Source organism: Heterodontus francisci, chromosome 7 (genome assembly GCF_036365525.1).
Source record: "Heterodontus francisci isolate sHetFra1 chromosome 7, sHetFra1.hap1, whole genome shotgun sequence".
NCBI lineage: Eukaryota > Metazoa > Chordata > Chondrichthyes > Heterodontiformes > Heterodontidae > Heterodontus > Heterodontus francisci.
This window is the reverse complement of record NC_090377.1, coordinates 23,436,020-23,451,743: the sequence shown is the minus strand read 5'-3', so window position 1 is coordinate 23,451,743 and position 15,724 is coordinate 23,436,020. Positions and strand designations below refer to the sequence as shown.

At 43.9% G+C, this 15,724-nt stretch overlaps 1 protein-coding gene across 4 annotated transcripts in view; it reads right to left on the bottom strand.

The window, feature by feature from the left end:
* ptpn4a (protein tyrosine phosphatase non-receptor type 4a) overlaps positions 1–15,724 on the bottom strand; it is a 305,345-nt gene that overhangs the window by 229,813 nt on the left and 59,808 nt on the right. The window contains exon 1 of one of the 4 annotated variants that reach the window (XM_068034880.1): positions 12,325–12,442. The exons of the other annotated variants lie outside the window; for them this stretch is intronic. The gene's annotated coding sequence lies outside the window, so the exon portion shown is untranslated. Of the gene's footprint in view, positions 1–12,324; positions 12,443–15,724 lie in introns of those variants that run through there. 4 annotated transcript variants of the gene reach the window in all.

Here is a 15,724-nt window from a genome sequence, read left to right as displayed (position 1 = left end):
TTCTAACTATGTCCATAATTATTTTAAATGGCACTTGGTATAACAAATGTGAATGTCAAATGGCCAGCTAATGCTGTAATAACTTTTTTTGGGGGGGGGGGGGGGGGGGAGAGAAGGACAGAGCATTTCCTTGAAAATTAAGTATACGTTAAATAGTAATGGTTATTTACATATTGAGCAAATAAGCAAATTGAAATGTCCAAGACTGAAATGAACAGAAAGAGATAAAATGATCATGGTGGTTTGGGAATGCCAAGTTCAAATGTTAAAAACCTGCAGGAGCATAACCATTTATAAACAAAGAGTTGGAATGTGGGGCTGGAATATTTCTAGATTTGGAACAAGAGAAATAACTGATATGAGAAAAAAGGGGAGGAAATGGCAAGAACTTGCCAATATTTGCTACCCTCCAGGACCTTGCTCAAGTTGCCATTCTTTATGTATTTTATTTTTTATTTTATTTAGAGATACAGCACTGAAACAGGCCCTTCGGCCCGAGTCTGTGCCAACCAACAACCACCCATTTATACTAACCCTACAGTAATCCCATATTCCCTACCACCTACCTATACTAGGGGCAATTTACAACAGCCAATTTACCTATCAGCTGCAAGTCTTTGGCGGTGGGAGGAAACCGGAGCGCCCGGCGGAAACCCACGCGGTCACAGGGAGAACTTGCAAACTCGGCACAGGCAGTACCCAGAATCGAACCCGAGTCCCTGGAGCTGTGAGGCTGCAGTGCTAACCACTGTGCCGCCCCTGTGCAAACAACAGAAGTGATCACACTCATGACAGATCACCTGGCATTTTTATAAAATTAGAGGTCAAATGCAGGTTCTTCGGCAGAGCCGAATTACAGATGAACAAAATTCACCATTTTTCTCCCATGAAATGTCAATGGACTGTGATCAGAGTAGTCTGCTTGATTTCCCGTCCACTAACACCCCCCACCAGTGGGTACTGAGGCCAATCATTACACTATCACTCTGGCCAAGATCAGTTAATGCGGAAAATTAAAAGTAAATTATGGGGAGGAGCTTCCTGGATTTAGTATATGCAAACAGAATGGTAATGGAGAAAATAAGGAAACTTAAGGTAGACAAATCTCAAGAACTGATGGTTTCGACACCAGGATATTAACAAAGGAGAGAAAATTGCAGGTATTTTAGTCATGATATTCCAAAACTCTCCAGATTCAGGAACTGTTCCCTTGGATTGTAAAATTGCCAGTGTCATTCCACTGAGAAGGGTGGGAGAGATAAACCAGGAAATTATGGGCCTATTCGTCTAATGTCTAGTCACCAGAATCTGTTTGGGACAGAGTGGCTGAGCACTTGGACAAATATGAGCTGATCAGAGAGCGCCAACATGGATTTATAAAGGGTAAGGTATGTTTACCTAACCTACTTGAGGAGGTTACAGCGTGGTCAATAAGAAAATGTCTGAGAATATTATGATGAACTTCCAGAAGGCATTTGATGAGGTTTTACACAAGAGACTGTTAGAAAAAATGGAAGTGCATGGAATTGGAGGCAACCTATTGGAATTGCTAGGGAATTGGTTAGGAGGCAGGACAAAGAGTAGGAGATAATGAGTATGGACTCAATTTATGATTTGTGCTGCCCCTCAGGATGTGCAAGGATGCCTCAGCCTTTTACCGCACATCAATGAATGAGTGAACAGAGCCTTTACCCAAGCTTGTTGATAGCACTAAATTAAGTAACAAAGTAATGTACAGAAAGTTGTAAAGGGACACTGACAGATTAAGTGAGTTGACAAAACCATGGCCAACTGAGTTCAATGTAGGGAGGTGCATGGCCATTCACTTTAGATCCAAGAAAGATAGACCACAGCATTTTCTAAATGGTGAGCAGCCAGGAACTGGAAAAGCAGAGATTTGCGAGTCCACGTACAAAAAAAACAAGAAAATCTAGTGGACAGATGCGAAATAATTCATGAGGATAATGGAATGTTAGCTTTTATCTCAAGGGTGCTGGAATACAAAGGGGTGGAAGTTACGCTACTGTTGTATAAAACTCTGGTTAGACCACATCTGGAGTACTGTGTTCAGTTCTGGGCAGTGCACCTCAGGAAGGATACTGTGGCCTTGGAGGGGGTGCAGTGCAGATTCACCAGAATGATTGAGAATTAAAGGGTTAAATTATGAAGGCAGGTTGCATCGACTAGGCTTGTATCACCTTCAGCATATGTGATTAAGGGGTGATCTAACTGAGGTATTTAAGATGACTAATGCAGCTGATAGGGTAGTTAGAAATAAACTATTTCTGCTGGTGAGAGATTCCAGAATAAGTGGCTGCAGGTGAACATGCATACTCGGTGACCTGTACAACAGACATGTGGCACTGTAGCTGAGCAAGCACAGAAATGGTACTATTTAATGTACATTTGTCATAAGCAGACCATCTGTTTTTCTGCATTAGGAGCATCAAAGTCAATAGCTATCCTCTTGTGGTGTAAGCACAAGGTAAGTGATCGTGCTATCTTTTTTGTTTCTTTTCTCACTTTTTAGAAAGGAGAGCAAGATGCATCACAACTACTGCATTGACTACCCTGAAAAATATACCAAGCCTGCATATCCTTCAGTCCCTTCTCTGCAAAAAAAGGTAATGATACCTTCTTTTCTTTCTTTTGGGCCTCCTTATCTCGAGAGACAATGGATACGCGCCTGGAGGTGGTCAGTGGTTTGTGAAGCAGCGCCTGGAGTGGCTATAAAGGCCAATTCTGGAGTGACAGGCTCTTCCACAGGTGCTGCAGAGAAATTTGTTTGTTGGGGCTGTTGCACAGTTGGCTCTCCCCTTGCGCCTCTGTCTTTTTTCCTGCCAACTACTAAGTCTCTTCGACTCGCCACAATTTAGCCCTGTCTTTATGGCTGCCCGCCAGCTCTGGCGAATGCTGGCAACTGACTCCCACGACTTGTGATCAATGTCACACGATTTCATGTCGCGTTTGCAGACGTCTTTATAACGGAGACATGGACGGCCGGTGGGTCTGATACCAGTGGCGAGCTCGCTGTACAATGTGTCTTTGGGGATCCTGCCATCTTCCATGCGGCTCACATGGCCAAGCCATCTCAAGCGCCGCTGACTGAGTAGTGTGTATAAGCTGGGGATGTTGGCCGCTTCAAGGACTTCTGTGTTGGAGATATAGTCCTGCCACCTGATGCCAAGTATTCTCCGAAGGCAGCGAAGATGGAATGAATTGAGACGTCGCTCTTGGCTGGCACACGTTGTCCAGGCCTCGCTGCCGTAGAGCAAGGTACTGAGGACACAGGCCTGATACACTCGGACTTTTGTGTTCCGTGTCAGTGCGCCATTTTCCCACACTCTCTTGGCCAGTCTGAACATAGCAGTGGAAGCCTTACCCATGCGCTTGTTGATTTCTGCATCTAGAGACAGGTTACTGGTGATAGTTGAGCCTAGGTAGGTGAACTCTTGAACCACTTCCAGAGCGTGGTCGCCAATATTGATGGATGGAGCATTTCTGACATCCTGCCCCATGATGTTCGTTTTCTTGAGGCTGATGGTTAGGCCAAATTCATTGCAGGCAGACGCAAACCTGTCGATGAGACTCTGCAGGCATTCTTCAGTGTGAGATGTTAAAGCAGCATCGTCAGCAAAGAGGAGTTCTCTGATGAGGACTTTCCGTACTTTGGACTTCGCTCTTAGACGGGCAAGGTTGAACAACCTGCCCCCTGATCTTGTGTGGAGGAAAATTCCTTCTTCAGAGGATTTGAACGCATGTGAAAGCAGCAGGGAGAAGAAAATCCCAAAAAGTGTGGGTGCGAGAACACAGCCCTGTTTCACACCACTCAGGATAGGAAAGGGCTCTGATGAGGAGCCACCATGTTGAATTGTGCCTTTCATATTGTCATGGAATGAGGTGATGATACTTAGTAGCTTTGGTGGACATCCGATCTTTTCTAGTAGTCTGAAGAGACCACGTCTGCTGACGAGGTCAAAGGCTTTGGTGAGATCAATGAAAGCAATGTAGAGGGGCATCTGTTGTTCACGGCATTTCTCCTGTATCTGACGAAGGGAGAACAGCATGTCAATAGTCGATCTCTCTGCACGAAAGCCACACTGTGCCTCAGGGTAGACGCGCTCGGCCAGCTTCTGGAGCCTGTTCAGAGCGACTCGAGCAAAGACTTTCCCCACTATGCTGAGCAGGGAGATTCCACGGTAGTTGTTGCAGTCACCGCAGTCACCTTTGTTTTTATAGAGGGTGATGATGTTGGCATCGCGCATGTCCTGGGGTACTGCTCCCTCGTCCCAGCACAGGCATAGCAGTTCATGTAGTGCTGAGAGTATAGCAGCCTTGGCACTCTTGATTATTTCAGGGGTAATGCTGTCCTTTCCAGGGGCTTTTCCGCTGGCTAGGGAATCAATGGCATCACTGAGTTCCGATTTGGTTGGCTGTATGTCCAGCTCATCCATGACTGGTAGAGGCTGGGCTGCATTGAGGGCAGTCTCAGTGACAGCATTCTCCCTGGAGTACAGTTCTAGGTAGTGCTCAACCCAGCGGTCCATCTGTTTGCGTTGGTCAGTGATTATGTCCCCCGATTTAGATTTGAGGGGGGTGATCTTCTTGATGGTTGGCCCAAGAGCTCTCTTCATGCCATCATACATTCCTCTGATGTTTCCGGTGTCTGAGGCCAGCTGAATATGACTGCATAGGTGTTGCCAGTAGTCGTTTGCGCAACGCCTAGCTGTTCTTTGTGCAGTACTTCTGGCTGCTTTAAGTGCTGCGGATGTTAAATCGCTGGGGGCTTTCTTGTAGTTCGAAAGTGCAATGCGCTTAGCGGCTATGACAGGTTCCAGCTCTTCATTATGAGATTGAAACCAGTCTGCATTTCTCTTCGCACTTTTGCCGTAGGTGGTCAAAGCTGACTCATAGATGGCGTCTCTGATGTGGGCCCACTTGGTCTCAGCATCCCCTGTGGGAGTGTTTTGAAGGGCTGTTACAAGTGAATTTAGAAATTTTTGTAACAGCTGTGGGTGAGAAATTCTGCTCGTGTTGATGCGCGGGTGGCCCTTCTGCTTGGAATGATGCAACTTCTTTGGTCTGAGTCTAACCTTGCTGCACACCAGGGAGTGGTCGGTGTCGCAGTCCGCACTGTGGAAGCTGCGTGTGATTTGAACACTGTTTAAGGCGGCTCGCCTTGTGACAATGAGGTCTAGCTGGTGCCAACGACGTGATCTTGGGTGCCTCCATGAAACCTGGTGACAGGGTTTAGTGTGAAAGGACGAGTTGGTGATGCAGAGGTTATGATAGGTACACAACTCAAGCAGTCTCTGCCCGTTCTCATTCATCCTTCCAACGCCATAGCGCCCAAGGCAGGAGGGCCATGAGTCATGGTCGGCCCCAACCCTGGCATTAAAGTCCCCCAGCAGGAATAGGTGTTCGGTGTTGGGGATGCTGCTAATGATGTTATGGAGTTGTTCATAGAACTGGTCTTTAGCTTCAGGTGCGGAACAGAGTGTTGGAGCATAGATGCTGAGTAGGTGTACTGGACCAGAGGTGGTGAGCAGTCGGATGGACAGTATGCGTTCCGAGCCATTTGAGGGAGGCTCTATCATGCTGAGCAAGGAGTTTCTGATGGCGAAGCCCACTCCATGCTGTCTTGGTTCTTCAGGATCCCTGCCCTGCCAGAAGAAGGTGTAGTCTTGCTCTGCTAGAGAGCCACTCGCGGGGAGGCGAGTCTCCTGAAGTGCTGCAATGTCCACATTGAGTCTACTGAGCTCGTTGTTAATGATGGCGGTCTTCCGAGAATCGTTGATTTGTGTAAGGTCTTCCGACAGGCCAGGACACATAGTTCTGACGTTCCAGCTTGCAAAGCGAAGGGCTGGTACCTTCTTTCCTTTTTTCACGTTGTTTGGTGCGGTGTATCAGTCCACCTTTCGGGCAATGACCCTGAGCTCCAAGCACCCATTGAAGCAGGCAGACTGTGGCGGGACAGAACCTTATTGACCAGGGGCTGCCCGCTTTGAGGCGGGCGGTAGCTGTCCAGTGAGGTGCAATGACCTCTCCCACCAACAAAGGCAACCCGTGGCGCCCAGTTTCTACGCCAATTTATCTGGACTTATAACCCGTAACTGCTGCCTTCCGTGTTGTTTCAGTCGCTGTGAGGCAACTATGGAGTGACCTCTCCATGGCGCATGCCTGGGCAAATTTATGGAGGTTGAGAGTTGCCCAGTCGTCAAAACCCCCCTCTCGGCCTTTCTGGTGGGGTCCAAAGGAGTGCAGGACACGACGTTTGGCACCAGTATGGCTGCAGGAACTGCCGGAAACATGCCAAAGGTGACACATGACCGCCTACGGGGTTCCGCTCCGGATTTTCTGTTAGGGTTTACTCCCTTAGCCTTGGTCTCTCCCGAGACGCCCACAAGGCAGTGGGGTTGTTGGGGCCCCTACACAGGTGTAGGATGGTGCCGGTGGGAGGAGGGGATGCAAGGGGGAGGGGTAGAGGGGGGGGGTGCAGGGGAAGGGGGTGCGGGGTGAAGATGGTGCGAGGGGGGGGCGGGCTGGGACGGGGTTGTGAGGGGGTGAGCTGAGAGGGTGGAGCAGGGAAGGGGACGGGGGTGGGGGGGGGTGGAAGGGGGGTAAAAGGGGGGGGAGGGGGGGTGGAATCTGGTGCAGGTAATAAGCCATTTCCTCAGTGCCCACCATCGACGTCCGGAAAGCTCATCCACGTCCTTCGGGAGGTGAAGCATCATTTGGCAGACTTAGAGGTGATTACATTTGCTAAGGGTTTTTTTTTTTGCAGTGGTTTAAATAAAGGCATGCAGCATTGCCGACAGTGCCTAGTATGATGCAATTAAAAATGAGTCAGCGTTAGAGATTAAATGCAGAAGGGTTGACTGACACATCCAATCAACAATGACAATTCAGACAGGAATCAGTGAATTGACAAAACTTTTCAACCATGCAAATAGACTGCTTACAAATGTCTTTAGTTGATTTGAATAACTTGCAAATGTGTCTCCATAATACACTACATTATTCGACCTAGGCACCGGAAATGACAACGGCAAACCCAGCCCTGTCAACCCTGCAAAGTCCTCCTTACTAACAGCTGGGGGCTTGTGCCAAAGCTGGGAGAGCTGCCCCACAGACAAGTCAAGTAACAGCCTGATATAGTGATACTCATGGAATCATACCTTACAGACAAGGTCCCAGACACTGCCATCATCATCCCTGAGTATGTCCTGTCCCACCAGCAGGACAGACCCAGCAGTGGTGGCGGCAGAGTGGTATACAGTTGGGAGGGCATTGCCCTGGGAGTCCTCAACATTGACTCCAGACCCCATGAAGTCTCGTGGCATCAGGTCAAACATGGGCAAGGAAACTTCTTGCTGATTACCACATACCACCCTCCTTCAGCTGATGATTCAGTACTCCTCCATGTTGAACACCACTTGGAGGAAGCACTGAGGGTGGCAAGGGCGCAGAATTTACTCTGGGTGGGGGACTTCAATGTTCATTACCAGAGTGGCTCGGTAGCACCACTACTAACCCAGCTGGCTGAGTCCTAAAGGATAGAGCTGCTCTACTGGGTCTGCGACAGGTGGTGAGGGAACCAAGAGGGAAAAAACCTACTTGAACTCGTCCTCATCAATCCGCCTGCCGCAGATGCATCTGTCCATGACAGTATTGGAAGGAGTGACCACCTCACAGTCCTTGAGGAGACGTAGTCCCCCCTTCACATTAAGGATACCCTCCATCATGCTGTGTGGCATTACCACTGTGCTAAATGGGATAGATTTCGAACAGGTCTAGCAATGCAAAACTGGGCATCCATGAGGCGCTGTGGGCCATCAGCAGCAGAATTGCACTCAACCATAATCTGTAACCTCATGGCCCGGCATATCCCTCTCTCTACCATTACCATCTAGCCGGGAGACCAACCCTGGTTCAATGAAGAGTGCAGGAGGGCATGCCAGGAGCAGCACCAAGCATACCTCAAAATGAGGCGTCAACCTGGTGAAGCTACAACACAGGACTATCTGCGTGCCAAACTGTGTAAACAGCATGCGACAGACAGAGCTAAGCAATCCCATAACCAACGATTCAGATCTAAGCTCTGCAGGGCGTGAATGGTGGTGGACAATTAAACAACTTACTGGAGGAGGTGGCTCAACAAATATCCCCATCCTCAATGCTGGGGGAGCCCAGTGCAAAAGATAAGGCTGAAGCATTTGAAACAATCTTCAGCCAGAAGTGCCGAGTTAATGATCCGTCTCGGCCTCCTCCTGAAGTCCCCAGCATCAGATGGCAGTCTTCAGCCAATTCTATTCACTCCACCTGATATCAAGAAATGACTGAAGGCACTGGATACTGCAAAGGATATGGGCCCTGACAACATTCCGGCAATAGTACTGAAGACCTGCGCGCCAGAACTTGCTGCGCCCCTAGCCAAGCTGTTCCAATCCAGCTACAACACTGGCATCTACCAGGCAATGTGGAAAATTGCCCAGGTATTCCTGTACACAAAAAGCAGGACAAGTCCAACCTGGCCAATTACCGCCCCATCAGTCTACTCTCAATCATCAGTAAAGTGATGGAAGGTGTCGGCAACAGTGCAATCAAGTGACACTTGCTTAGCAATAACCTGCTCAGTGACGCTGAGGTTGGGTTCCGCCAGGGCCACCCAGCTCCTGACCTCATTACAGCCTTGGTTCAAACATGGACAAAAGAGCTGAACTCAAGAGGTGAGGTGAGAGTGACTGCCCTTGACATCAAGGTAGCATTTGACAGATCATGGCATCAAGGAGCCCTAGCAAAACTGAAGACAATGGGAATCGGGGGAAACTCTCCACTGATTGGAATCATACCTAGCACAAAGGAATATGGTTGTGGTTGTTGGGGATCAATCATCTGAGCTCCAGGACATCAATGAAGGAGCTCCTCAGGGTAGTGTCCTAGGCCCAACCTTCTTGAGCTGCTTCATCAATGACCTTCCTTCAACCATAAGGTCAGAAGTAGGAATGTTCGCTGATGATTGCACAATGTTCAGCACCATCCATGACTCCTCAGATACTGAAGCAGTCCATGTAGAAATGCAGCAAGACCTGGACAATATCTAGGCTTGGGCTGATAAGTAGCAAGGAACATTCACATCACACAAATGCCAGGCAATGACCATCTCCAACAAGAGAGAATCTAACCATCGCCCCTTGACATTCACCGTTCTTTCACTGTCACTGGGTCAAAATCCTGGAACTCCCTTCCGAACAGCACTGTGGGTGTCCCTACCCCACATGGACTGTAGCAGTTCAAGAAAGCAGCTCACCACCACCTTCTCAAGAGCAATTAGGGATGGGCAATAAATGCTGGCCTAGCCAGCGATGCCCACATCCCATAAATGAAAAAATCATTTAGGCTAAATTCACCTTCGTGGACTACGGGCTGTTCTAAGCTGTAAAAATGGAAGATAATTTGTTACGCAAAACCCTCCACACCCCACCCACCCCCCAAACCATTCCATACAATATAGGAAAAAAATTAGATGCCTTTTGTGTTACAAACTGGAAGCCACAGAACTATACACATTAAATCCCTTTGCCTGAAAAGGTAGCATATTATCTCTTTTGAACTTTATTTTGCTTTGCTTTAGGCAACCACAAGGCCTTAAGTATACAAAGATCTCCAGTTAATTTGGCACCAATTTGACCAAATTTTAGCATTCATCACTTCTACAGAAGACAAAAACATGTGTGCCCAAGGCCACATTTTTCAAAGGTGAACAAGCATGATGCAACATGCCTGCTTTACGGTTGTTGCTATGTGGACAAAGTTTTGATATTATCTTGAATATAAATTCCTCAGCTAGATTGTTGTGGGAAAAATTATAGTATTATGAAACAAAGGAATTGCTGGCTTCCTTGAAAGAAAAATATGTGGAAACATGGAAATACTGCCAAAAACATGAAATGCCTAAAAAAAAAATGCACTTGGGCTTCAAAATGGCTTTCAAAGTTTCAGCCCTGACTTCTGACACACTGCTGAACTGAGTCCATTGTATAGTCTCAGTGTCCGAAGTACAATGTCCTGTTGTGTGCCTCAAAAGAAGTGTGTTTCAATGAGCTATTTAATTAGTATCCTGCAGAAGCTCCATAGCAGCTCCAAAATGACAAAGCCTCATGCTTGAGAAAGAGAAAAAAAACAATTGGCAGGAGTTCCCAGTCACACTCAGTAACTGTACGTTAGCTTCCTACAGGACGGGTCAATGTGCTGAAACAAACCAGCAGCCAGATGCCTGCTCATTAGCGCGTGAAAAGGAAACCTACCAGCCAAGTGCACCATTACCCCAAACCACCTCCTGCTTTTGGCTGCAACTACAGATTTGGAAGAGTAGTCACAAATTAAAAGCCCCCCTCCAAAAAAAAAAATCACATTTTTAAAAAACAATTGCACTACTTTACAAGTATTTTGGTAAATGTTCTTTTTCTCAAATCTGTAATGATACCTACATTGCTTCTCATTCTACAAACTGATTCTAAAACAGAATTACACTGTTTGCAGCAGTTTCAATGTATTAGTCATACTGGCAGAACAAATTCATCTCAGACTTGTAACAAAAGGTCAAGCATGCTTGATTGAACATTATTAAGAACAAGCCTCTGAATATTTATAAGCCATATTTCTTGCAAAAGTTTTGCACAACTGCTTAAAAATTGCATTTTCAGACAAGCACAAAAAGTATGGTTCATCTCATATCCACTTCCTTAACACCCCTCTCCCTATGCCATTCATTATTGTAAAGGCATCCTGTCAAAGATCTTTGATAATAGCCCAGGAAAACTTGAGTGAATTGCGTTGATTCAGCCTTACATATAACAAAATTCAACAAAAGCTAGTGTCAAATTCTTGATGCGGAGATTCATTAATGATAACTAACTGCAGTCATCCACAAATTAATGCAAATGAGATGCTCATGAGGTCTTTGACCATTTAATCTAATATTTGCTTTTAATGCATGCACTTGCATTTTATTATTGCAAACAAATGAAACATTAGTTTTATTGGCAACACATATCGAAAAAAATTGTGTCTCTAAGTTCATCAAAATAAATGACTGTCAAACAAAACTTCCATTTTCTTTTTAAAAAAGTATCAAAACATTTCCACCGTGGAAATGTAAGCGGCCTCATAATCCTCCTCTGAAATACTTTCCAATGTTATGTTCAAGTCACAGTGGCCTCTAGCTGGTCTCTATTAAATCTGATTCGTTCAACAACAATTACGTCAACCATTTTCCCAGATGGCCAAAACAAAAGGTGAAGCTTGGACTGATCTGCCATCAAGTCTGCCAAAGATCAGCAATATGAAAACAGAATTACATTAGCAAACAGAATCACAATTTATAGTTAAAATATTTGTTGTATAATCAAATCTCTCAGAACTTGGTTCATATTTTATTTTACACAAATAACTTTACTTCACCAGAGCATTCTGGGTTCCATTCTTTCTCCCTTACATAATTCTCCCCAAAACTGAGAAAGCTAGATCCCAATTGAAGCTTAATGGCTAGGCGAATAACTCCTACCTTACTATGAAAATAAACACTGGACAGCTTGTTTTGTTGTCTCTCTCTATTAAACATATGCTGGATACAGACAAGAGTAAGATACAAGAAATATTTAGAAATAAATTATTTCTTGAAAATGAGCTGTAAGGCTACTTAGACTTAACAATAAGAGTTTCATTTTGGACCTTACAAATGAAACAAAATATTCTGTTCTACTGAAGGTCTTTTCTGCTTGCAATACTGCAACAGCAAGTTTCATTGCAATAGTATGGAAACAAATTCAAACTGAAGACAATTTCTGGGTATCGAAAAGGCATAATTTTATCAATAAATACATAAAATGAAGATCCCACTATTCAAAAATCGAAAGAATACAACACATACAAATTGTAACAACAGTGGTCTTAACGTATTCATCTTTACTGATCTGATCAGCAGTTCTGTTTTAAGTCAAAGTAAAGACAGGTTGCTTCCACAGAGCCTTTTATATGCAGTGCATTCATTGGAAAAGAACTGTTATTAACTTTGCTCGTTATTTAATTATTGTGCAAAATAATTTTCAAAGCATCAATACCAAAAGCACAAAAGGTAGAGCAAACATTAAGTAGCAGCTGTAGCAACCCACAGCTTTAATTGAAGACTTCTCTACGTAATGCTAATCTACACGGCTAATGACTTAACTGTTATTTTTAGCAAATAAAATTTTATAGTTACTGTGCAATGGCAAATATTTCACATAACATGATAGCCGTTTATCTGCAAATAACTCCACTTACCATTCCCTAACCAGGAAGCAGACAACCTGCACGCAAATGTCTGTAAAAACTTGAACCACTAAAAGACATGAGAATAGCAGAAACTTAATTCACTGGAAAAGGGGTGGGGAACAGAGGGTGCCAGGCACAGCCTAGTGAATAGTAGACTGATCATGCAGAGGAGGCAAAAATATGCCCCGGACCACTCCATGATGCAGGTACTTCCAAATACATCCCCTTGCAGCAAATATCCAATATTACGGCAACAGGAAATGCATATTCAGTCTGAAATTGAATTGTCATTTACCATTACAAATTTTAATTAATATGGGCATAAACCCAAATCATCAAATGACCCAAGGCTCACATTGCTGCCTGTTCAGATGCTGATAACTGCTGCTACAAAATGACATATGAACACACTGTGTTCAATTTGTTTGGATTGCTATCAGCTACATATCCTATTCACATTGGTCCATCAATTGTAAAACGGGAGTAGATAGACTTGAAATCAATTACAAGTACCCACCAGTATTAAAGTAAAAAGAAACTTAACTGTACCGCCTCATACACATTCAAATACAAAGGATGGATAACAGCAGCAAGTCTCAAATGTAACCTCCAAATCCTGAATCAAACTGAAGATCCTAAATAGATGAACACCAAAGGAAAGTATTACAGTAAACTACTGAAGAAATGAATCCCCACGATGACTTTTGCAGACAGAAAAATCCATTTCCCATCATCTGATTCAAGGAAGCAGATGCACATATTCACAGTGCCTTTCTCAGAAGAGTTTAATCTTGTACTTCACGGTCACTTCCTTTATTGCTTTTATAAACAGCTTCTGCTTAAAGCAGAAGTGGTCTCAACCAAGCATCATCATCTTATTTGGGCTACAGCTCCATACCAAATATTACTTTTAATCACAAAATTTCAACAGATCAGCACTTCGGCAAAATACAATTTGTAGAAAGGAACATGTGCATGCACGGAGGCTAAATTCTGGTCATTTTCATACTAGGTTTGGAAACTGTATTATACATGACAATAACATAGCAATGACTTTCACTCATTGTACAGTCTCTTTTCAGACAAACGCACACACAGCAGACAGTACTAGTTGCTGTTATCGAGCACATGGAAGAGATTTCCTCTAGCTGTATGCAATTCCAAGCTATTTAAAATATCTGAATATTGCTCAGGACAGCTACCATTACCATATTAGGAATCTTTTTTTTAAAGCTTGCTGATTCCTCCATGCAAAATCATTGATGCCCTCTGATTAGAAAGGTAAAAAGAGTAACGCTTTGTTAACTGTGGACATAACGTACCTTACGCAACATGGACACTCCCTACAGCAGTGGGTTATAGGTTTCATATGCTACGACTCGCTTGCACTTATTCCACCCCGTCAACTGGCTTGTACCAACTTCATCTTCACTTGCATGCACCTAGCTCTGTTTCTCTTTCCTTCCCTAAATCCATCATACCATTCCCCCACAAAGCGTGGTTCTACTTTACAAAAGCACCCCAATGAAATAATGTGACCACTAATCACAGATGGAGTGGAATGTTCAGCTCCTGACATAACACCATCAATACCAATTGGGCAATCATACAACCGTTGGGCAACTTAAGGCATCATTAAGATTTTAAAACCTCAGAAGTATGAATAAAAATAAGTATTAGCTGACTACCTGTTCATACCCTGTACCACACAACTTAGCATTTTTCAAGTAAATTTCTAGATGCGTTATCAGGTAAGAAAAATTTTCATGAGGTGTTCCTCACAATGCACCTAAACAAGTGTGTAGCAGATTGGAAACACAAGGGAAAGTTGAGTAGTTTAAAAAGTGTTTGCAAGATTTGCACTCTGAAATGCTGTAAGATTTTGTCACGTATCCAATCAAGAAATAATACAAAACATACTTACCATATCAACAGGCACTGAAACAAAATGTGAGTTATAACAAGCAACATTAGGAGCTTAAAAAGATATAATTTACAATAAGGTAACAACCCAAACTTTATTAAAATCAACTTTAAAATATATAAAGCCACATGCTCAATTTAATCTTTCAAACTGCATCTTTTTCTTAGAATTTCCAAACTAAAAAGATCAACTAGAATACCAACAGATTTTAAAAAGGGGATCTTACACAACATTACCTTAGTAACAAGGAATGGCTTAATTTTAAGCTTAGCAACTGATCTCTATAGTCAATGTGTCCTGATAAATTGTACCCGCTGCTGCACTAGATATTAACCTGAAAAATTGTTTTGAGAGCCACAAACTGTCATATATTAAACCAACACCATCTCAATGCTGTGTGAACAAGATAATCCAGAACAAAATTTAAATTAGTGTAAAAATGTAATGAAGGCTCAAAGACTTTGGACACACCCTGCGTGGAGCCTTTGAAGCCAAGGATACGCTGAACCTTTGAAGCATCATATATCTTAAGTTAGGAACTAGATTGCTTGACAATTCAGCTAAAGAAGCAGGGTCAAGGTCAGTAATTAGGCTTTAAACCTGACAGAATTATCAAAGGAAAGTCAACAAGTGTGGAAGGAGAACTTAAACTTCAGAAACATTAAAGCTCTTTTACAGTTCCAACCTCAATGCAGCATTTGTATTATTGGTAGTCATATTCCCAAGACTTGATCAAGGATATAATGGGATACTGCATCCTGTCTCTAAGCCACAGAAAGCCTTGGCAATGAAGTTTGAGTAGCTAACCCTTTCCCTCCACCCCCCCCCCCCCCCCCACTGCCTTGTAATTTTTTTTTTTATGTACAGCTGCACAACTTCCCCTCATTTCCATCACAAATCAGCAGCTGTCTCAGAAACAAACTATAGTCACTGATCACACATTATGCACTTATCCTAAGTGAATAGAAGATATTTTGCAAACCAAGCAGGAACTTCAAAAAAAAAGTGTACAGGGTATGTCAGCATACCTTCTTTTTTGTTGGCTAAACAATTATTTTGTAAGCCAGACATCATAAAGCAGCTGCAAAAGGATATAAAGGGACACAGAGAAAGTTCCCGACTGCAGCTATATCATCTAACCATGCTATCAAACAGACGTGAAAACTAACTTAAAATCAGCTCTCCACACACTGCCTCGCCTGACAAGAGCAATACGGCATTTAAAAACAGCTTATGTCCGCACTTGCTCCCGTTTCAACAGCAACACTAACAGGTTGGAAATAAGTCAACTGTAAAAAGGAAAAAAAATCAATGTCACCAAAAGCTAGCTGCAGCATCCATAAGTCACAACAATGGAATGCTGATGCATAGCACTAGAATGGTTAGTTTGCAACTGCCCCATCACCACCACACTCAACACCCGCCCCCCCTCAGCCCAACCCCCCCTTGCTAAGAGTCTTCTCTGAACTGTAGTGAAGTTTAGAA